At 39.9% G+C, this 22,985-nt stretch overlaps 1 long non-coding RNA gene across 2 annotated transcripts in view; it reads left to right on the top strand.

Moving 5' to 3' along the window:
• Positions 1-22,985, top strand: part of LOC149870533 (uncharacterized) — a 106,825-nt gene that overhangs the window by 36,829 nt on the left and 47,011 nt on the right. The window lies entirely within an intron of this gene.

Below are 22,985 nucleotides of genomic sequence, written 5' to 3'. Positions count from 1 at the left end.
TTAGAGCACCAGCCACCAACAGAGATATTTTATGGGGGTGGGGAGTGTTAGACTGGAAATGTATGGAAATGTATGGAATACAGATTGTATGGAAAAATACTTGACCAGTCCTACTTTCAATAGCTTGGTTCCAACACAGCACCTCAGAAAGGACTGTGCTTGGCCTCTGCTTAACGCCACAAGCCCCATTCAGTTTTGATAGGGAAAGAACTAGCTTCAGTCCTGTAACGCAGGGAGGGAGAAGGGGAGGGGGAAAGAGAGACAGAGATGGACAGATAGATAGATATATATAGAGAGAGATGGCAAATCTGGTAAGGTTTAGTTCACTTAATCTGAGCAGAAAAAAACCTAACTAAGAATGAAAGCACGCATGTAACTAATATATTAAATATTACAAAGTGATGTTGTCAGATGTTGCCAAGAATTGGCCCATAGAGAAGAACTGGCTCATCACACAGAGCTGGCTCCTCCTCCTTATTCCCAGACATTAAAATGTTATTAAGTTAGCATTGCATAAAGTGCTTTCCTGACTTGACTTTTTTATGAAGAAAATAAGTGTAGTTGCCATAGGGAAATTATGCAACTGCAAATGTGAGGGGGAGGTATATACAAAACACTGAATATTAAAATTTGATCCATGTCATTAAACCCCTGGGTCTGACCTAATTGCAGACTCATTTAAAGTGACAATAAGAGTCCTATGATAAATTAAGCCGCCGTACATATGGAACTAATTTAATATGTATAGATAAAAATAAATCTATTAATTTCAAAAGTGATGCAATGTGACTTCATTGTCCAGAAGCAACTGGCTTAGGTTAATTTAGCTTGAAATTATGTTGTTGTACACATAAGTTCAGGGTACTGTTTAAACTTGTGCTAATACTTCTGGGTTTTTTTAGTACCCCAGTGGGACAGCATCATCTTCCTGCATTTCCGATCTGAGAAGTCATACTACCAGATGCAGCTAAGTGCCTACCAAACCAAGAAGGCACACTGAAACAGTGCTGAGAGTTATCTACTTAGACACAAAACTACATGCTTATGATTAAGGCTCAGCTGCACAAAAATTAATACTGAATTCCAGAGGACCAGTTCACATTAGAACTGATCCCCAATCTATTTATGACATGGTTAGTTTGCAGCATGGATAAGACCTCTCCAAGTTTTAAACAACTATGGTGGAATGAAATCACAAAACCCACAGAAATGTGAAGCTAGTCCATCACCTGATCTGAGGTAGGAACAAGTTTACCTAAACTATCCCTGGCAAATGTTCATCTAACCTGTTCTTAAAAACACCCAATGATAGGTATTTCACAACCTCCCTAAGTAACCTGTTCCAGTCCCTCACTATCCTAGTCCTTTGTAGCCAGTCAAGTCCACTACATCTCATCCTCCCCTCAGTGAACATGGATAACTATTGATTCCTTTTCTCTTTATAACATTTTTTACATGCTGAAAGATTATTATCATGCCTTTCCTCAGTCTTCTGTTCTCTCAATAAACCCAATTATTGCATTCATCAGTGCCAAGAAGACCAAATATTCACCTTCTTTCTCTTAAAGGAACTGCCTTTATATATCCCAAAATAAGATTTGTCTTTTTTCCAACCACATCAGTTTGCTGACTCATAATCTGCTTGTGGTCCATTATAGCTCCCAGATCCATTTCTGCAGTTCTACGGTCTAGCCAGTTATTCTCCATTTTGCATGTGCATTTGTTTTTTTATTTCCTCATAATACTGTACTATTTGTCTTTACTGAATTTCATCTGACTGATTTCAAACCATTTCTTCAGTTTATGGAATCATTTTAAATTCTGGTCTTGTCTTCCAGAGTGCATGCCCCCCTTACAGCTTGGTGTCATTTATAAATCTGATAGTCTACCATCCAAATCATAAATGATAGTATTGAACAGTACAAGAACCTTGACAATCCCTTGTAAGACCTTACTTTATAAGTCAAGTATATTACAATAAGAAACTCTCAAAAGGTCTCACTGCATCTCCAAAATTACCTGGCACACGATATTAAAATAGAAAAGAAAGTCTAATTTGGCCCTAAAACATGCAGCCATGGCAGCAATACGAATATTTTTTTATGAATTTGGATGACCCCAGCTACCTATATGATAGTGAACATATGCTAACTGCTGTAAGCATGCCAAAGTGCCCTATCTGCTCATTGTCAAACTTGAGGCTTACTCTGCATGTCATCTGCGTGAGCAATTGTCATGAACTTCATTACATTTTACTGAAGGTAAATGAGAAAGAATAGAAACATCAAATTGGAAAAAGAGACCATGTGATGAAGACACATTATTACTATACTGCTCCATGGGACACATCCTGAAATTGCTGGAAAAAATGGGAATCTTGCCATGGACTTAAAGAGCATTTAGAATTTCATCTGTTCACTGCAATGACAAGAATTTAGTGACTTTGGGGTGGTTTATACACAAAAGTTGCTCCAGAACAAGACATAGTCTAATTTAATTTCCACTCTAGTTATGACTGGAAATGACAAGATTTCTGATGATGAGAAGAGTGAAGTTTTGGAATAGTCTCCCAAACCAAGTCATCAGGGCTGACCTGAATTGCTTCAAGATGGAGTTTGACAAATTGAAGGAAGGGATAGTAGGGTAAAATAAAACTGTTCCTGGCACAATAATTAGTGAATGGGCTATGCTGATAAAAGTATTTGGAATCCCCATTACAGGGTTAAAAGGAAACTTAGTCTCCACCTTCTAATCCCATGCTACAGAGCTTCTGCTGGCTGCTCTTAGGGACTATGAAGAATTTTTCTTCCCCCTATAAATGCTGGAATCCTGATGGTTTTTTTCATTTTCCTCTGAAACATTGGACATTGACTGTGCTAAAACTGGGAATATGGCTGGAGTGTGCAGGCAGTAATCCATAAACAAAGGGCTAGCAAAGTTCTGTATTGCTTTTTCATTTAATCTATATTTTGAGAGCTTTAAATAACACTTGAAGAATACATATGCCTTGTACTGGTTGAATTTCACCCTAGATAGTAAGTTTCATCAGTATACTTCAAATCACTATGTAAGAGTGAGTTAGCAAGCAAAATTACACATATTTTGTAGACATGGCAACCAAGTTTAGAGAGACTAAAGGATCAATTCTATGAATGAATGCATGTCTTTCCATTGAATTCACTGTGTGATGAAACAGATGTTAAGTGATTTATCTAGAGTCACAAAATGAGTCAGTGGCAGAAATGGAAGTAAAGGAGCTCAAGTCTTCTTATTTTTGGTGTTCAGTCTACTAGATTGACTGTGACACCTAACATTTAATTACTGGTAAATTTATAGAGAATTGAATAACCGCATAAAAATGAAGCTGAATTGTACAAAAGGCATATAGACTGCACCCCTCTTTACTATCATTATATATGAAACTTATTCACTGGCATAATTCTAGAATAAATTAAGACAATGGAAACTAGAGCACAAGGGCTGGAAAAATATTTAGTTGTGTTTTGGAAAGACATAAGAAATAAGAAACTCAAGACTAGAAATGCCTTAAGTTAGATGTGAACCACACAGCATTATCACAGTGTTCTGCATTCAGGGGTCCTGTAAGCTTCACAAACTAGTAACCTGAAGCATCCTCAGCACCCCCACCCAAACCAATTCAACTCTAGTCTTATCTATCTTCCTTCATTGCCCCCCTTTCTGTTACAAGGAAGATTCTTACTCGCATCTTCTGAATTGCCTCCTCCCCATTGCCAAAGATGTACTTCCAGAATCCCAGGGTGGCTTTAGACAATCTTAAGGTACCAGGATTTTGTTGCATGACAGATCCAGGACAAGTATAGAGAGCAACACCAGGAGCTGTTTATGGCATTCATTGACGTAACCAAGGCCTTCAACTCCATCAATCATGAAGCCTTATGGAAGGTGCTGGCTAGGTTTGGTTCCACTGAAGTTCATCAGTGTCCTCAGGCTACTCCATGACAAGATGACCGCCACAGGCCTTTCAAATAGATCAGAGACAGACCCGTTTACCATCTGTACTGGTGTCAAGCAGGGCTACCCTCAGCCCTTTTTTCCATCTATTTTCCTGCGATTTTGATTTTCATCTGTGACTGCCTTCCTCCTGGAATTGGGGTTGAGTATCAAATGGATAGTTGACTTTTCAACCTGCAGTGCCTTCATAGCAAAACAAAAGTTACCAAGACAGGCATCACTAACCTTCAGTACACTGACAGCTGTTATCCTCACACACACTGAGGCCATTCTGCAGTCTACTCTTGCCCTTTTCTCAGATGCCTATCATAGCCTGCTACTCTCCCTTAATGTTGAGAAGATCAAGGTGCTCCATCAACCTGCCCCAGCACAAACTACCTCTCTCCCCCCACAAATTACCACTGGTAGAGTCCCCCTGGAAAACGTCAAGCATTTCCCATACCTTGGCAGTCACCTCTCCCAGTCAGTATTGACGTAGAAATAGAACATAGGATTTGCTGTGCCAGTGTATCTTTCAGAAAGCTGCATCACTGTGTCTTTGCTGACAGAGATCTGCAGATGGAAACTGCAGGTGGAAACTGGTCTACAAGGCAGTGGTTATCCCCATGCTCCTCTACAGGTGTGAGATGTGGGTGATGTATCAAAGCCATCTTAAGCAGCTGGAATGGTTCTATCAGATTCCATCTTCCTCAGGAAGATCATTAGATAGAAGGACCACTACATCAATGCCAACATCCTCTCTGCAGCTAACATAACCAGTGTTGAGGCAAAGATCATGAAACATCAACTCCCAACTCCACTGGGCTGGCCACTGTGTGCAGATGGCTGACACTCATCTCTCAAAACAAGTTCTCTTCATTCAACTTAGTCATTGTAAAAGGACTCACAGAGGACAGGGGAGGCACTACAAAGACACCCTGAAATCATACCTTAAGAAGGGTGGCATCAACCTTACAAATTAAAAAGTGCTAGCCAGTAACAGGTTTCAATGACACTGCACCATACACCAAACTACAGTCCAATTCAGTGAGAACGGTCTTGCTCAGGAAGCTGAGAAACAGCAGAAAAGGAAGGAAAGTGCACAACATCCTGGCCAACAGTTGGGCCTTCCTCAAGGTACCACTTGTCATAGCTGTGGAAAAACTTGCAGAGCCTGGACTAGATTCCTCAGTCACCTTAAAACTCACCAGTAATATCCCCAGCAGACATCATCCTTGTATCAAGGGATAGTCGATATATATATCTTCCTGCATTTGTTCCCCTTACTGCATGCATTAAATAACTTTTCTTTCAGCCCTGGCACTGTCAAATCCATGCACTGATATTGCACCCAGGAAAAAGCCAAATATTTTGAATTTGGTTCAGGAAGCACAAATTCCTGAGAATAAGTTTTCTATAGCCCAAGAACACTACCCTTTTAAATTGGAAGACTGCATTTTCAGCCAAGAGGGAATAGTTGAAATACAGCTTTGCAGGAAATATCATATTGAAGTTAACTATTTTCTATTTCTTTTTTTTCCCCACTGTCTCCCAAGCATCTCTGCTTTTTTTCCCCTGTCAGAAAATCCAGTTGTCTATACCCTGATATTCAGGTCTAGAGCATCATTTGTATGCTTATTGTCAAGAACCAGCTACTGATCAGCAGTTAGCAGATAAGGTTTCGCTGGGAATTTGCCAAATGTCAAATCTACAGGACACCAAAAAATATCTATTTTGAAGAGTGAAGTTTTTAAATTTTACAAGTGTATTTTGAAAATGATTTTCACATGGATCTATGTGAGGAGAAATTGAGAAACAGGATTTACAAGTCATATTGCAACCTCTCACAAGTAAACAATCAAAAATCTAAGAGATTTTCATACTGCTAAAGGTTAGTGGTCCAAGATTTCAACTGTAAGTATGTCTGTGACAAGAGAGTCACTTCTTTAACTGGCTGCCTCCTGACTCAGTTTTTCAAATTAATATCCCAGACAAAAATGTAAAAACATATGTGTTTACAGGACATGAAAAGCTTTCACTTCCAAAGTGTATAACTGTCTTTCTCTTACTTTTTCCTTTGTCTTCATGCATGCATTAATGCTACTGTAGTTTAAAAAGCTACGTAGACCTCCAAGTAGTTTTTCAAGATGGACTCTTTTTGTTGAGTATTGAAATCTATGGTGTGTAATTAGCATGGAACCTATACAAAAACCTTCAATAAATATATACTTTTACATTGATTATTTATTTAACAGGAATCTACTGGAATCACTTCTGAAATATACCAGTAATAGAAAACTATTGTTTTACTGAGTTTTTAAACCAGGCCTTGCTAGAGAATAGTACAGTCACTCAAACCCAGGAAAAACATCAGAGATTGCCTGCCGGATACACAATCTCCAGCCCTCCATATGGGAAGTGTGTTTCGTGCCTGCCTTCTTTGCCCTGCCTTGCTTCCAGTGGAAGTACAGGGGCAGGAATGAGATGCTCTTTTATTGTCCCAGCTAAAGGCCACAATTGAACAGAAAGCTGATACCACGCTCATGCACCATTTTGATTCACTTTGTAAGTGACAAAGTCACTTAATGTGTGTGATGCTAAGTGCAACTTTCTGTTATTAATTATTTGATGAGAAGTTGAGAGGAAGCCACCCAACTTGCTATGAGACCTACCAATTTTGTGGCATAGCAAAATGAGAAATTAGGATACTATTAAAGTCATTGTCCATCCATTGACGTCTTTGGGGTTTAGTAGAGGCCCACAGGCTGCTCCTACTGTAGTACTGAAAATCATAATAATTTTCACATGCAAATGTAATGACAAGTAGTCAAACTCTGTTTAAACTATACACATGCTCTTCAGATGAAAGTTAATGTGTCTTGTGCACACATTCACAGGGGGTAGGTGTCTAACTAGGCAGCTAGCTAATTGAAAGTACAGAGTACAGTTAAATTTGCTATTAAAGATGCAACCTGTCTTCACTTATTGCTTTTTTGTTCCATGATGTCTTTGCCATAAAGTACCATTTATTGAGAATGTTAAAGTGCAACTCTGTACCCAGCTGAACTCAGAACTGCTCACTTTAAATGTGCAACCCAGATGCATATTCTTGACAATGAGCCTTAGCGTTGCACTCCTTTTCCTAAGGAGAAGTACTTGTATATCATCTAAAGTTTTAAAATATCTTCCAAAGCCAAATGACTTCTGAGTGAGTAAAAGAGAGTTTTGTTTTATGTATATTTCAGTTGCACATATTTTAAAATTAATGAGGGAAACCTCTGTGCTTTCATAACAAAATGCCATTTAACAAACGTGAACTCAAATGAATATAAGCAATGAACAAAAACAAATGTTGCACTAAGAGAAGTATATTTTTTCTCTTAAATACTTCTTCAGTTTTAATAGAAACATAAATTAACTGATCTTTTTGCAATTTTATTTTTTTAACAAAATGGTCTTTCCCCTCCCTCCCAGATGGCTCTATGTTGACTCAATGCAAAGAACTTGGGAGGTTAGACAAACAAGAACCTAGGCTGACAACCCATTATAACTTGGCTAATATCCCTCTGCTGCCAATAATAGTTTTGTTTCCTGCTTTTTCTTTCCTTCTCATTTTTGCTAAGTATGTTTCTGCTAAATCAACAGGATTTATCTTTCATTCTTTCATTCTTTTATTTTAAATAGTGACCTTTTTCCTTTTAAGGATTTTGATTTTCCAATGAAGCGTTTAAACAAATTTTTGTTCAGGTGGATTTACAGAAATGCTCTTTTTCAAGCAAGTTTCAATTATGACTTTCTTCTCTGTCAATTCAGCTTAAAATTTCAGCACTCTACAGTAGAGCAGTACCCATATAAAACAACACTGTTAAAGCCAAAAGGAACAATAGCATGGTATCTCACTCTAGAAAGTAAGGTAATTAACCCACAAACATTAAACCCACAAACAGATGACATTTGATCTAAAGTCCTGGGCTGAAATTTGATCTGAAGAGAGATGTCTGAATCCTAAGTCTTCCCTGTACAAAATTCCCTGACTCTGGTGGAAAACAGACGAACAAAACAGTTCTGCTAATTCATACTTCCTTATAAGTATCTTTATAGGAGCCTGAACTTACATTATAAGTATAAAAAAGAGATTATATTTTTAGCAGGGGACCTCAGGAACTAATAGGTTGTGTAGGCCACATCCACCATTCTAACTAAGGCCATCTTAATGGGTCTCGTAGCATCTCAGAGACCATTCTGAATACCAAACCCAATGTATAACAACACATAGCCTCAACAGGTGAGTCATTGGCTAGCATGGTTATTTTAGGCTGTGGAGATAACATTTCTAGATATTTACTTACCAGGAAATCTGTATTTATTACACCTATAGATTTACAAGATAGTGTGCATTTGTGCCAGTTTCTTACTGGTGTATAAGTCTAAACAGAAGTCTTCACATTACTGTATGCTTCATGTCAGGGAAGAAGATAAGCAATGTTGATTTATTCAGATGTTATGTGAATGAAACTCCCCCTGAGATCTGTAGATAGGAGTTAAATACATGAAAAGGCTGAAATGCACCCATGTGTAGAGTACCAACACAAGGTCAATGTACAATTTTCACTTCAGTCCTCCAAAAGAGCTTGATCTTCAGCACACAGGTGAATTCCATCCAGAAAGAGAACTAGTAACCAGTGTAATCCACCCTTTTCAGTCTAGAAACCTCCAGAACAGGCTTGTTAAATTAGACTACTGTTTTCCAATTAGGCTGTGTGCATATTGAATAATGCTGCTTAGCACAGGTGGCATAGATGGCCTAAGTGGTTGATGCATGACAAATCATGGGCACAAAGGGAATGAGAAAAGTTGAGGAGTGCCACCCTATCTTTGACAGCCAGCATGTTCCCAGCAACTAATCCCAAAAGTGTATTCAGACCTGTGCTCATCAACATAACTTTCTGTGTACCAGTGAAAGAATGTCAGAGAATAGGAAGTGTTTACTTCCCTGCAGAATATTGCCACTGAACATAAGAGTAAATCTCAGGCTGTGCCTGACCTAGAGAACTGAGTACTTTGACATTTCCTACCTTGAGTCAGTTTGATGAAGCAAATTAGAATCAACTAAATAAACTTTCCTAATACAACAGCAGCGAGAATAGAAAAATTTCAGAAACCTGGTAGTGTGACATCCTGTAAATTAGAAAATAACATTCTGGAAGGGGTGTAAATTATTTAAGAACATAAGTTTCATTTTCAAAAGAACATAGAAGTGATTTAGGAGCCCATGTCTCATTAAAAAAAAATTAGTGGGACTTGAGCTCACTTCTGTGCTTTTCAAAATGAAACTTAAAGCAACTTTGAAGTTTTCAGGCTCCATCACTTTCTAATGGGCAAGACAAATCTTTCATTCTGAGTCTACATTATCACATCATTAAGAATAATCACAATTTTAAAAATGCAGTGATCTTGATAAAGTAATTTTACCAGGCTCGCCTGTCTGCCACCATGAACCAAAGGCACATGAAAAACTGAGGGACTCAAAAGGAGAAGATTCATTTTGATGAAGGCCATTCTCCAATCCTAAACAGGATACACTGCAGGTGACATGATTAGGAAAGGAAACTGAACAAGCTGGAAGCTGTGCTGAGAGTACTATGCAGTCTCTAAATATCAATCATGAAATCAAAAGAGGACCATACCTAAATTACTGCCTCTAACACAGTATTAACATGTGTGCTCCACTTCGCTCCCGAGAAGGAGCGATCCCCACGGTGCTCCAGAGAAGTAGAGAGGCCCAGTCCACAGGGAGGGTCAAGAGGCATGAGTTAGAGAAGTTCTTAACAGTAGAGCACCAGTGGAATTATACTACCAGAAAGCCAATTCAACAAACCTTTTCCCTTTATTAATTCTGGACCACAGTGATTCTGCACAGACAGTCCCAGCATCCATAGACCCTGGGGTATCTACTAGTATCCTCCAAATGAAACAGAGGGAACCTTACCCCTTACCCTAAGCAAATGGTGCCTGGAAAATTCTGTGAAGGGACTTCCAGAATTTCCATCAGGGACAATTTGCTCAGGAGATGTTACGACCTTGAGTAATTTTTTGCTCTCTGCAGTCATTAGTAGAGAGTATCTTTTATAGTACACCGCAGGGTTTTCCTCCTTTCCTGTGCTTGTTTCTTCAGCTTTTCCTCACCCATCTCAACATGGAGAGAATTTCTGTAATGTCCATGTGTTCAACAGATTGTCTGAAACCAAACTCTAAGTGTTTCTACAATTGTTTGTGTCCCAAAAAGGGACTAGATTCTTGTGGTATCTTTCCACATCCTTCAGAAACTTCTCGTCTGTCTGGGGAAAAATTTGTTTCTGATGTTGATGTGCTGCTGTAAGTCTGTAAAGCATTCTGATCCTGCCTGTTCTCACCACAATGTAATAGTAAATGGAGTGTTTAATTTCAATTTAATTTGTGCATTCAGTTTAATGAAGACAGCTGACAAAAAGGGTAAAGAGGTAGAAGGCAAGCTGTATGAGGAAAGGCTGAGCAAAGTGTGGGGGAGGATATGATAGCGATCTTCAAATGTGTGAAAGGCTGCCATAAAGAACAGGGGGAGCAGTTATTCTTCCTTAATGTAGAGGCCTGGACTGAAGTAATGGTTTTAAACTACAGTAGATTTGGATTCAGTATCAGGGGGCATGTCTATACATGCAATCGCACCAGAGGTTATTGTTCCTGGGAGCCATGTTTACACATGTGCCAAGTACATTAAGCCAGGTCAGAGCAGCCCCAGATAGTGTGGTCCTAGGGAGTCAGCCTGCCAGCCCAGGGGTGCTCTGCCTCTGCTCAGCACGCTGTGGAGGGGCTGGCTGTGGCACAAAGGTGCTCCAGTGTGGGAATAGCTGCCAGGCGGCACCCCCCTACTGAAGCACCCTCATGCTCCAGGCAGCCCCGTCAGCATCTACATGCACATTGCTGCACAATGAAGAATGCCACTGCAGGACAGTACTTGTATTTACAAGTGCTAACCTACAGCCATAGTTATTAGTTTACTGTGGCCTAACAGGGCTCCATATGTAGATGCAGAGGCTTTACTGCAGAGCTACACAGTAAACATCTCATGTCATCGCACCCAGAAAGAACTTCCTTACTGTTAGAGCAGTGAGGCAGGGGAATAGACTAGCAGAGAGGCTGTGGAATCTGCTTCACTGGAGTTTTTCAAGAAGAGGTTAGATAAACATTAGACAGAGTTCAGCCATGGTGGGGGGGGCAGCTGCAGCTAAGTGTTCTTCACTTCCTGATCTTTCCCTCTCTGGGTAGGGTTGCCACTTTACTTCGTCACACACGTACTCCCTCTTGGACGCAGAATCTGTAAAGGATTGCTTCCACCCTGCTCCTCCCTCCTGCAGCATCCAGGGGGAGCTCCAGGCTTCTCCTGGGTGGTAGATCAGTGGCTGGCAGGGAGCACAGGGCCTAGAGACAGCTGTCTCCTGGCTTCATACACATCGGGAGGGGTCCTGATGTGCACAGGGTGGGAAAACTGCTGCTGCAGAGCTCTCCTGACCCATACACATGGGAAAAAGCCCTGTGCCAGTGAGGCTTCCCCACACTGCCTGCAGCTGGCTGTGACCTGTTCTGTTCTGGAGCAGGTCCCAACCAGCCCCAAACTAAACTTTCCTGCTGCGGGGAGCTCCTGGCCCTGGCTCTAGAGGAGGAGCTGGGATATTGCTCCCTGCCCTGGGAGCTTCCTGTTGCTGGAGAGGGCTCCAAGCTCAGAGCCAGGACCAGGAGCTGCCTGATGCCAGGACAGGGGGACATTGTCCCAGCTGGGCTCCAAGCTCAGAGCCCACCCCAGCAGCAAGCAGCTCCCAGGGGCAGAGAGAAATCTCCTAACCCCTGCTAGGATCACGGAGCCAGGGTCAGAAGCTGCCTGCTGCCAGGACATTGTCCCAGCCCGAGTTCCAGACTCGGAGCCCACTATGGCAGCAGGCAGCTCGCAGGAGACAGGACTGTTCTCCCAGCCCCTCTGCCCACACTGACTGGGAGAAAATTTGTCCCTGGCTCATCATCTACATGTGGGCTACTGCAAAGTCACTACTGCATGGCTGATTTGCTACCTGCATTTTCAGGCAGCATATTTACCCCACAGTTGACAACTGACTGCTCAGTAAATATCTGCCCGTGTACACTGTTCAACCACACAGTCAATCAGCATGGTAAAGCGTCTCATGTAGATGTGCCCAGTAACTTCCAGGATCAGGATCAGAGACTGCAATTTCTCTAAAAGCAGGGGCTTTGTCTTTTTCCATTTTCCTTTGGTGTTTGGCACACTAATATGGTACCTGATCATGCAATCTTCCTCTGCTTGAGTAGGCATTATTCTAGAATCTATGCCCAATGAAGTAATCCCAGGGATTACTTGTGATCAGGGACCAGTCCAATGAATGATCATTGCAGGACTGGGGCTCAAATGCTCTGACATGTACAAGATCCATGTAAGTGCTCAAGGGAAATGGAAAGGGCAGAGTATTCAAGAACCAGCCTGACTTGCATGATTATCTAAACCCTCAACTACGATAAGTGACTTAATATTACATTTTGCTTGGTCATTATTCCATTCTCCTGTGTCAGCCACTTCTGGGACCCTTAAAAGAAAGAGGTGTAACCAGGAAATATTATAGAGATACACATTAGGAACTGAGACCTGTTAGATTGCTATGAGATTATTTGGGTTGACTGTAAATGTTAAATATGGAGCAGCCACACATCGCCTGCAACATAAAAAAGTCATGTTAAGTATCACAAGGTTTTCAAAGAGCAATAATTTATTGCTGCTTTTCTAAAAAGAACAAGTGAATATACAGCTTTCCGTTAAAGTACAGCTGCAACAGCAAACTGCACACACTGTAGATTTTATAACCTTGCTAATTTTCTATAAGTCTTGGGGGTTATTGGTGGTAACTATAAAGTTATTGCATTTTGCCCTAAAAAGAAGAATACAATTTAAAATTAATTAATTGACTTTTAAAATATATCTTACACCTAGTGCATAATGAGGTACCCATTCTGAATTTAGTGTAACAGCCAATAATGAGAAGCTGACTTCACATGGCATTTACATCTGAAAGAATAACCAATTAAGAAATGTTTTTTTCATTCCTTGTATTCCTAAGGCTTCTGTGCACATCATTAGGAGATAATGATTAGGAGATAAATTCTTACAGAATTTAGGATCAAACCCCAAACTGTGAGCAACATGCTTATATTTTTTTTAATCGCAACATAAAATAAACATGCAATGAATGAATGCACAGGGAGTCTTGTGCTAAATGTCCAGCAAAAAAAGGATTTGCTTTGTGACCTGGGCCTCTATTTCCCATCTGCAAAAAAGGAAGGCACTACTCAATGTAATTCTAAGGCTAAATTTATTTATATACATGCACAGACCAAACTCCCCATCTGTAAATCACCCTGTGCGCTTATTAGACCAAGAGTGGATCAGAAAATGGCAATTTCCTTTTGACAATATTGAAAGATTTTAACATTTGCTTTTATTCCATAGTGGAACAAAACCAAAATGTCCGGAACACTTTCCTGAGAACAGTTATGACAAAACATGTCTGTGCAGCCCAAGTGATGGATAGGAAATTGGCCTAGGAACTAAAAGACCTGGATTCAGCTCCCTTGGCCCCACTTCCCCCACTCCTCCCTCCTCAGAGTCAAAATACAGCTTTTAATTCTGAGTCAGGCAGAACAGAGCCTTGAACCTGACCTCATACAGACCAGTGCCCTATGTTCTCAGTCTTTACACATTGAGCAATTCTCTCTCTGAAACTGTCCCATTTCCCCAGGAAAAGAAAAGTAAAGAAAATGTTTGCACCAGCAATAGTAATTATCTCTTAAAAATGAAATAACATTTCCTACATGGTTTAATATGCAATGTAGCATGTAATGCTGCATAGAAAAATTACTTGCCCACAATCCCCTGACAACGGAACTTGAGGTTTTTCTCACTTAAAGCCTGGATTTTTGTGCTTGTTTGGGAAATTTCACTGTTAACTCTTTATGTAGGTCAGAAATGTTGCCCAGGTTCTAAAGCCACAGGATGATACTTCATCATAAAAATCTCAGTACTGAGACACAAGGGTGAACTAAGTATGGAGAGTTAGTTTCAACTTTCAGTTTCCGTTCTTTCATGAACCTGAGTTAGAGACTTAGTGTTATTTGAACCATATATATTGTAGATTTAATATATAGCTTTTCTCCACCTGACCAAGACCTTTTTATTTATTCTCATAAATTATTCCTTATTATTTAATTAGTTTAGCTGAACTTATGTGCAGGTGATGTAGCCAGTCAGTTACATAGTCATGAAAATATGCATGATTTTTTATTGTTATTGGAATTTTCCAAAGTATGCATGAATTCCCAGTTCTGAGACATACATTACCAGGTTAATGCTATATCATTAAGTATTCATTAACATAATACATATGGATATGGGTGAATTGTAAATTGTATTCTACTGCATTATGCTAATATCTGTTCATATTTGATTTTATAACCATCCTAATTGTCAAAATTGCAAGAAGTATTTATAGAGCCAATCAGAACATAAGGAAAGAAATTAAATGAGTAGCTAATGGCACTTAGAGATGTACGAACAAAAAGTTTATGCTGTTTCATTCCTGGCAAAACTATAAAAATCTGAGGCTGGCAAGTCAGCAGTTGGAAGGCTCAAGATTTCTTTTCAGTTCACTAGCTTGTCTTTCACTGGGCCAATGCTTGCCCAGGAAAAATACAATGTGTTGCTCTTGTTCCATGGATAATTATCATCAACTTTGAGGAGAATCTGGAAGGAAAACTGATATTCAGGTATCAGGCAAGTTGTCTAACTGGAGTGTTAGCAGCACAACAGGCAAGATGGAAATTAACCTCTTTACTTGTTTGAAAAACAAAGTGAAAGAAAAACCTGATCCTCTCTCAGAGACACATCTCACCACTAGCATGCTTGCTCTGAACCAAAGAGAGCCATCCAAATCTTAATTTTGCCTTGAGAGTGATGCAAAATCTTTTCCAAATTCTATTATTCCTAGCAACTCAGTAGGCCAGATTTGCAGGGGGTTTCCCCTCTTATTCACATTTCTGTAAAACCATGCTTGCTCAGGTTTAAGGAAACTGGTTTAAGGAAAGCATGTGACTTGACACATTGGCTGGAAACCAAAATTATGCATAAACCAGATAGGTGATTGAAAATCAGTTCAGATCTATACCACAACAGAAGTTCAGCACACATGATGGCTGAAACCAGTTTAAAATAAACCTGGATGGATGTAGTATCAAACTTAACTGATTTGGGTTAAATCAGTTTATTGAACTTCTGTTCCAGATCTCCTTCAGATTCAAGTACACTCACAGTCTTCCAGAAAGCTTTGCACCTCCCTCACAAAGCCTCCCTCATGGGGTGGGTGGGCTAGTCTTGGCCTAAGCTGTCTGTTCTAGCCAAACAGGGAAGCGTGCTCTAGTGCTCCCTGGCTTCTGACCTGGGCCACTACAAGCATGTAGCTGCATTTCTGGAATCAAAAGTGAATGTCTGGTCACTTGCTTATCAGCTCAATCTCTGCATCTTAGACTAACCTGTGAAGACTGAATCAATTCAGCCCCAGGCTTTTTGATTGTCTGTACTTAACCATTGCCTGGAATGTATTGCTGTGGGTTTGTGTTAGGTATATTAGATATAGATCACCTTTCACTGACACACAATGCTGTGTTTTCTGTATTAATATCTAGAATAACATTCAGCATGTATAGCATACCTAGAAAACAAAGGCAGAATTCAACAATAAAAGGCTAGGTAACCTCCAATATAACCATATAAAACAGCACAAATGCCTGTTATAAAGGTGTAGATACATAAAAGCATAAAGACACGAACACATACATGTACATTAGTTCCATGTATTATGTAAAGTTATATAATGAGATTTTAACAACTAACCTTCAATGGGAGCAGGAACAAGCTCCATATTGTATGCACTGGTTCAGTGAATCAAATGAAAGGCAGCACATGCCAATGGCTATTGGATCTATATGGACATGTCTACATGTGCATTAATGTACTGTAATAACTAAACTTAATGCACCATAATCGGCGCTACTGTGCTATAGTGCACTTGCATGTCTTTTAGATGACACTAATGCAAAGTAAACTAATTCTCCTGCACATTAGAATGGCTTTTGCCTTGATGCACTAATGCACAGTAGAATTAGTCTACTGCACTTTTAGCATCTTTTGCAGACATGCCCTAGATCTCTGCTACAGACCTGCTATGTGACCTTGAATAAATTACTTCACCTTAGTTTGTTTTCTGAAACTGGGGGCAATTATATCTACTATCCTTCAAACTGCACTCTGGAAACTACAGATTTATAGACAAACTAAATATTATCTTTGGTACTGCTATTAACAGTCAAATATTCTTTAGTAACTTTTCTTTTACTCTATCCTGCATTACTTTATACTACAGACACTAATTTAACTTAATTAGTGAAAGAAATACATGCTAGTGTTTGAATGAAGATGAATACTTCCATGTATGTCCCACCTGGGCTCTGAAACAGCTTAGAGCAAAATTCACACTAAGGCTAGGAACAGAAATTACATGTAAACTGGTTTAAGTGATCAGAAACTGATTTAAATCTGTAACAGAACAGAAATGTAGTGCATATAAACCAGCTTCAAAATGGCTGAAACTGGTTTAAGATAAACCTGGCTGAATGTTGTATCATACTTAACTGAATTGGGTTAAACCAATTTATGAAACTTCTGTCCCAGACCCCTTCCTGGTTTCAGTTAAATCAGAGTCCCTCAACATCCCAGCATGCTTTGCATCCCTGGGCTGGGCTGTGCTGTCTGCTCCAGAAAGCAGGGCTGGCCCCACCCCTTTGCTTCCTAGCCTGAACAGTGAGGGCTGGCTGACAAGGTGTTGGAGAGGGGCAAGCCTGGATGGGGATGCAGTCCAGTCTGGTGGGGAAGGAAGGGGCAAGGGGAAGGTAAGGGGGACTGCTTCCCCAGGCAAACTCCAGCTGGGGTCTGAGGCCAGGGAGGGGGGTAAAGCACCCCTTTCCCCACTCAAACTTACTGTTGGCTTTGACTGTGGACTACAAATCCCAGAGGCACCTAGAAGGAGGAAAAGGAAGTGATGAGAAACTCTGAAGAGTCCTGCTGCTGTGACTGTGGGCTGCAAATCCCAGAGACCTTGGGGGCAGCAAGAAGAGGAAGCGAATACACAGCTCATGCTGTGGTTATGTGCCAGACAACTGTGCTGTAGTGCCCTCTGGCTTTTGGCCTGAGCCACTGCAGGCACGTGGCTGCATTTCCGAATCAAAGCTAAATGTCTGTTCACTTCTGTTTCAATTTAATCTCTTCGTTTAGACTAATTTACAGCCTCAGGTTTTTTGACTGTCTGTACTTAGCCCAAAAGAAAAGTAAGGGTGATTTCATGGTGATCCCACTGAACACTAATGCTTTAATCCTACCTAGTAAAACTTATATCATGCAATACTTGGCAATCTTTTCAGGATGCTCTGTTTCTCAAAGTGAAAAATAAACTGGAACGTTCTGGGAGGTGTAAATCTTTGGCAGACAAGACAGATTTACTCCACCAGAGAGTGAGTTATGACATCTGGCAATATGCTCTGATTATTTATTTAGCTCTGTTTTATGAATAATCAAACAATTGAGATATTTCATGATACTTCATGAACTGCCCCAAGACATGCATAGTATCTGCTTTTTGCCACAGACATGTTAATTTACAAATAAGTGTTTTCTAAGGCTAAGAGAAACTCAATAAATCAAGAAAAGGGAAAGATGGTAAGTAACCCATTCCTTTTTTCATTCTTATTGAAATCCAGTGAACATCTGTGTTAGCATCAACAACCATAATATTTCTGAGAAGGCTCTAAAGCAAGAGGTAAAGTGGTATTTCTTTTGTAAAAGCCAAATTGTTATGTATGACTCTTATACTCCAAAACCACAGCCTACTGTCTTAGGACTGGACTCAAAGCTCACTAAATTAAGTAGGACCCTGCCTTGCCCAAAGAAACTTTATATAAAACCTTTTGTCAGTTCTCATAAATATACAGGGCAAAATGTTGATTTCAGTAAGTTGAATCTATTTCCCTAACCACTTCTGAAAATGTGCTAGAAAGAATATTGTATGCTTTTTAGAATGTGAGATCTGCTTTATTTCCCTAAGATATAGTTATCCCTATTTTTTTTGCTATTTGAATAATATGCAAGGGTAAATGAAAAGCTGGTTCTCATAATAAAGAGAACAAGTCAAAATAAATAGAAAATAAAGGGAGATGAGTGTTATTAAAAGTAATATATATTCACAGCAGTATTTTTTCTGTCTACTCCAGTGAATTTTCTGGTTCTTCAATAATCTAAACAGAGAATGTCATCATTGCAATAATTTTGGTTTATATTCCATAATTGTTATATGACTATATCTTCTGTAGATTTAGTGTATGCTTCCATGTATGTTATTGGCTTATTACCTAACAATGACATTAATCACTATGACAGACAAGAAGCAGCCCTATTCACATTCTCTGAACTAGAACGTCAAATAGTCCCATTGCTAATGAGGATGATGACAGCCAGGAATTAAATTTAAAAGCCTCTGTTTATTCCCCTCTTTTTTAGATTATTCTTCTTTGCCCCATCTTTTCCTGGTCACAAAACCTGGTAGTTAAGCATTTGGCAGCTCCTCATGGAATTCTGTTAAACAGTTTCATGTTGACAGACAAGTTATAATGATGATAAATGATGGACAAGAAAGCAGCCATTAAACCGTTATTACCCAAATGTATACCTTTAAAGTACATACAGTATTTCCCTAGGTTTAACTTACTTTCATAGGCCAGAAAAAAGAAATGATACAGAACAGAAAATGTAAATCATCTATGATGTAATACTGACCTGTATGATGCCTTGGAAGTGCTAAAGATACATTTTCTTTACAAAAAAGCTTTGTTCTGTCTTGACATATGAAAGGCTGCTGACTTTCTCCATGCTTTTTCTGGATAAATTAAAACAGTATATTACAAAATGCCACATAATGCTTAATATCCCTGTCTAGAAAGATGCATTCATATTTTCTTTAATTTGTTTGTGCAGCCATCAATGCAAGGTCATATTGCACTTTCGCAGAATAGCAATTTTGACTGAATGGGAACAAAAATCAAATTCTAAATGATTTTTTACTAGAATTCTGATTTTTAGGTAACTTTGAAGAAATACAGGGTTGCACTACTGACAAATTCTAGCTTATCAGATTGGAAGGAAAATATACAGCAAAATGATAAAGCACCAGAGTGCACTTCCACACTGATTCATCACGGTAAACCAATATAAACCTTAAAAAACACATACTATTCCTTAGAAATGAGCTGATGAAGCATGGAGTTGTCAGGGATTTCACATATACATAGCACAAAGTTAAGGCCTCTGCATTTATTTTTGTTGTGTTTTGAGGGAGTTCCATATACTGCAAAGGAGAAATGGAAACCCTCTGAAAAAGTAAATGATACTAAAATATTGAAGAATATTTGAAGCAGCAGCACTCTTTCCCATGACAGCCCTTTTCCTGATTTGTTGGGTAGATTGAAAAATAGAGCTGGTAAATTTTAAAAATTGGGGAAAAAAAGTAAAATTTTAAGTTACCTTATGTCTGCAGGATTTGAAATGGACTCATATGTCTTTCCTTGTTTAACAATCATGTTTATTAATTAACACTAATCATAATGGTGGTATTTGGAAAGAGAACATTTAATAGCAGTTTTGATAATGTTCTCAATAGAAATATCAATATAAGATTTCATAGATTTCATTGACATTAGGGCTGGAAGGGACCTCGGGAGATCTTTGAGTCCAGCCCCCTGCCCAAAGGGCAGGAAGTCAGCTGGGGTCATAGGATCCCAGCAAGATAAGCATCCAATTTACTCTTGAAGGTGTTCAATTTAGGTGCTTGAACCACCTCCGATGGCAGACTGTTCCAGACCATGGGGGCTCGGACAGTAAAGAAATTCTTCCTTATGTCCAGCCTGAAACGGTCTTGTAGTAGTTTATGACCGTTCGACCTCGTCATCCCTTGGGGCGCTCTGGTGAACAAACGTTCCCCCAGATCCTGGTGGTCACCCCTGATAAACTTATAGGTGGCCATCAGATCACCCCTGAGCCTGCGCTTTTCCAGGCTAAAGAGTCCCATGGCTCTCAGCCTGTCATCGTAAGATCTGTTTTCCTGACCTCTGATCATGCGCGTGGCTCTCCTCTGGACTCTCTCAAGTTTCTCCACATCGTTTTATATAAACTGCAAAGAAAACTGTAAAAACGAAACAAAAATGTTGAAGTCATTTTTTTCATATATATGTTTATTTTTAAAATGCTATTATCCAATGACAAAATTAGGTCTCAAAAATTCACATGTCATTATTGATAAGTGTGTAGGTTCCCTCTTATTAGAAGCAGGATTTATTCTGAACCAAAAAGCTTCATCCACAGAAGATCCCTAACAACTGTAAAATCAATTGTAGTGGAAGGCTGTATCATATCAATGATTATTCTCCCTGAACTCCTTGGTAAAACTTTCAAAGGAAAAATTCATAACAAAAAAGGCATCTACCTTATCCTTTTTCACACCTTTCACTGAAGAAGCCACATAGGTAGAAATACAGAAAGAACTGGATGAACATAAAGACTGGAATAACAGCAATGGGATAAAATACTATAATATGAAATGTACTTGGGACTAATAACAAGAAGTCTAGCAAAATAATGAAAGAGGGGATGTGACTGCTGTCTGTACATACATTAGGGTATATATGTATAGCCATTTAAAATAACGGATGAGGCTATTCTCTGTGCGAACTTGTGGAAGTCAGATGAGGTCCCAGATGATTAGAAAAGGGCAAATACTATGTCCATCTTTAAGAAAGGACAGAAGGAGGATTCAGGGAATTACAGGCCAGTCATTCTGACCTTGATACTTGAAAAGATCATAGAGCAGGTCCTCAAGGAATTGATTGTGAAGCACATAGAGGAGAGCAAGTTGATCAGGAAAAGCTAGTATGAATTCACCAAGAGCAAGTCACACGTGACCAACCTGATTTCCTTCTATGATAAGATGACAGGCTCTGTGGATGGGGAGAACAGTAGATACGATATACCTTGACTTCAGCACGGCTTTTGACAGTCTCCCACAACGTTGTCTTTAACAAACTAAGGAAATGTAGACTAGATGAAAGTACTGTAATGTGAATACATCATTAATTGGATCATCTTGATCTTTCACTCCAGTGGAAGACAGGTGGGAGCTAGAGCTGGAGTCCCATGTGCTGGGGAGGAGCCACCTAGCTGCAGCTTCCACCCAGCCTGGAGTAGCACAGCCAGGGCAAGAGGAGGAGGAGCTCATGGAGGTAGGGAGAGTTGAGCAGTGCCAGGGTAGCTACAGCAGCAGTGGGAGCATCCCCACTGGAAGCTGTCCACACTAGTCAGAGCTAGGGCTAGGGTTCGGGCCAGGCCTAGAGCCAACATACTGGGGCTGGGGCCAGGACAGGCACATGGCAGAGCACGAGCTGCCCCGAGCAGGAGTGGTTGGGGCTTAGCCCCATGCAGAGCATTGCAGGGGGAGCTGTGAGCCAGATACAATCAGTTGGTGGGCCAGATCCAGCCTGCAGGCTGCATTTTGTACACCCCTGACTTATGAAGAAGGGCTGAAAGAGCTAGGGTTATTTAGTCTAGAAAAGAAAAGACTAAGGAGGGATTTTACAATGAGCCTTGAGATACCTGAAAGGTGATTATAGAGAGGATGGAGTTAGACTTTACTCTTTGGCTGAAGTGGACAGGATTAAGAGCAATGGACTCCTGGAGCAGAGGAAAATTAGGCTGGAAATTAGAAAGAACTTTCTGACGGGAAGGGTGGTCAAGCATTGGAACAGGCTACCTAGAGAAACTGTGGAAAGTCCATCTCTGGAAATTTTCAAAAGCAGGTTGGAAAGACATGTGGCTGGGATGGTTTAGTGAAGGATGATTCTGCCTTGAGCAGGAGGCTGGAGTAAATGACTTAGTGAGGCCTCTTCCAGCTGTACTTTCCTATAATCCCATGATCCTAAGAATAAAGAGTATAACCTGGAGGTGAATAAATATAGGCAGGAAATTAGATTAGTGAAGTTCTAGAAAAGCCTTCCATGTAGTGTTGGGTACAAAAAGCCTACTCATTTTTAAGCTGGCTTGAAAAGTTAGTGAAAAGGATTATAGGACACCCATCTCATCATATTTTATCATAATCTTGAAATTAATGTCATTTGGGACTGCCTGTACTTTGCATTGATTTTTCAGGTTGATTCTACAATAATCAACCTAATCTCCTTAATCGTTTTAAGGAGAACAATTTACATTATATATGTTTTTAACATTGTGTTAGCACTGGGTTGATAATATTTCATCAAAACCAAGTTATAAAGACATCAGAACCGGAAGGATTTTTCAGCCTTAAAATGACCAGGTATACAACAATAGTAGCAAAATGAGAAAGAAATGGTAGTCACAAAACTGAAAATATCCATGTGGTAGTCACTGTAGTAGTAGTAGTGGTAGTTTTGATTCCTATATTAGTTTCAGTGTGAGGAGATTAAAGTACTTTGCATATGTTTTCATTCCATCTGAGTGGGGAGCCAACCCTTTTTGTAGGCATGCCACAAATTAGCCCTCCATCCTCCCCAAGTGCCACTCCTATCCCCTTCCTCTGTCCAATCTGTTCCTGTGCTTTCTGCTCCCTGCCCTATGGTCCTTGCCTGATTTGCTGCTCTACTTTTTTGCTCCATGCCAGATCTACTGCTCTGTTTTCTACTTCCTGTCCCCTCCCTGATCAGTCACATGCCACACAGAGGCTGTTCATGTCACTTGTGGTACCTGTGCCACATGCTAGCCACCCCTGCTCTATCCCAGTACAGATAAATCA

This window comes from Crocodylus siamensis, chromosome 2 (assembly GCF_052110815.1).
Source record: "Crocodylus siamensis isolate JL-2025a chromosome 2, ASM5211081v1, whole genome shotgun sequence".
Taxonomy (NCBI): Eukaryota; Metazoa; Chordata; order Crocodylia; family Crocodylidae; genus Crocodylus; species Crocodylus siamensis.
Note: the sequence above shows the minus strand (reverse complement) of the source record. Positions and strands in the feature narration are given on the sequence as shown.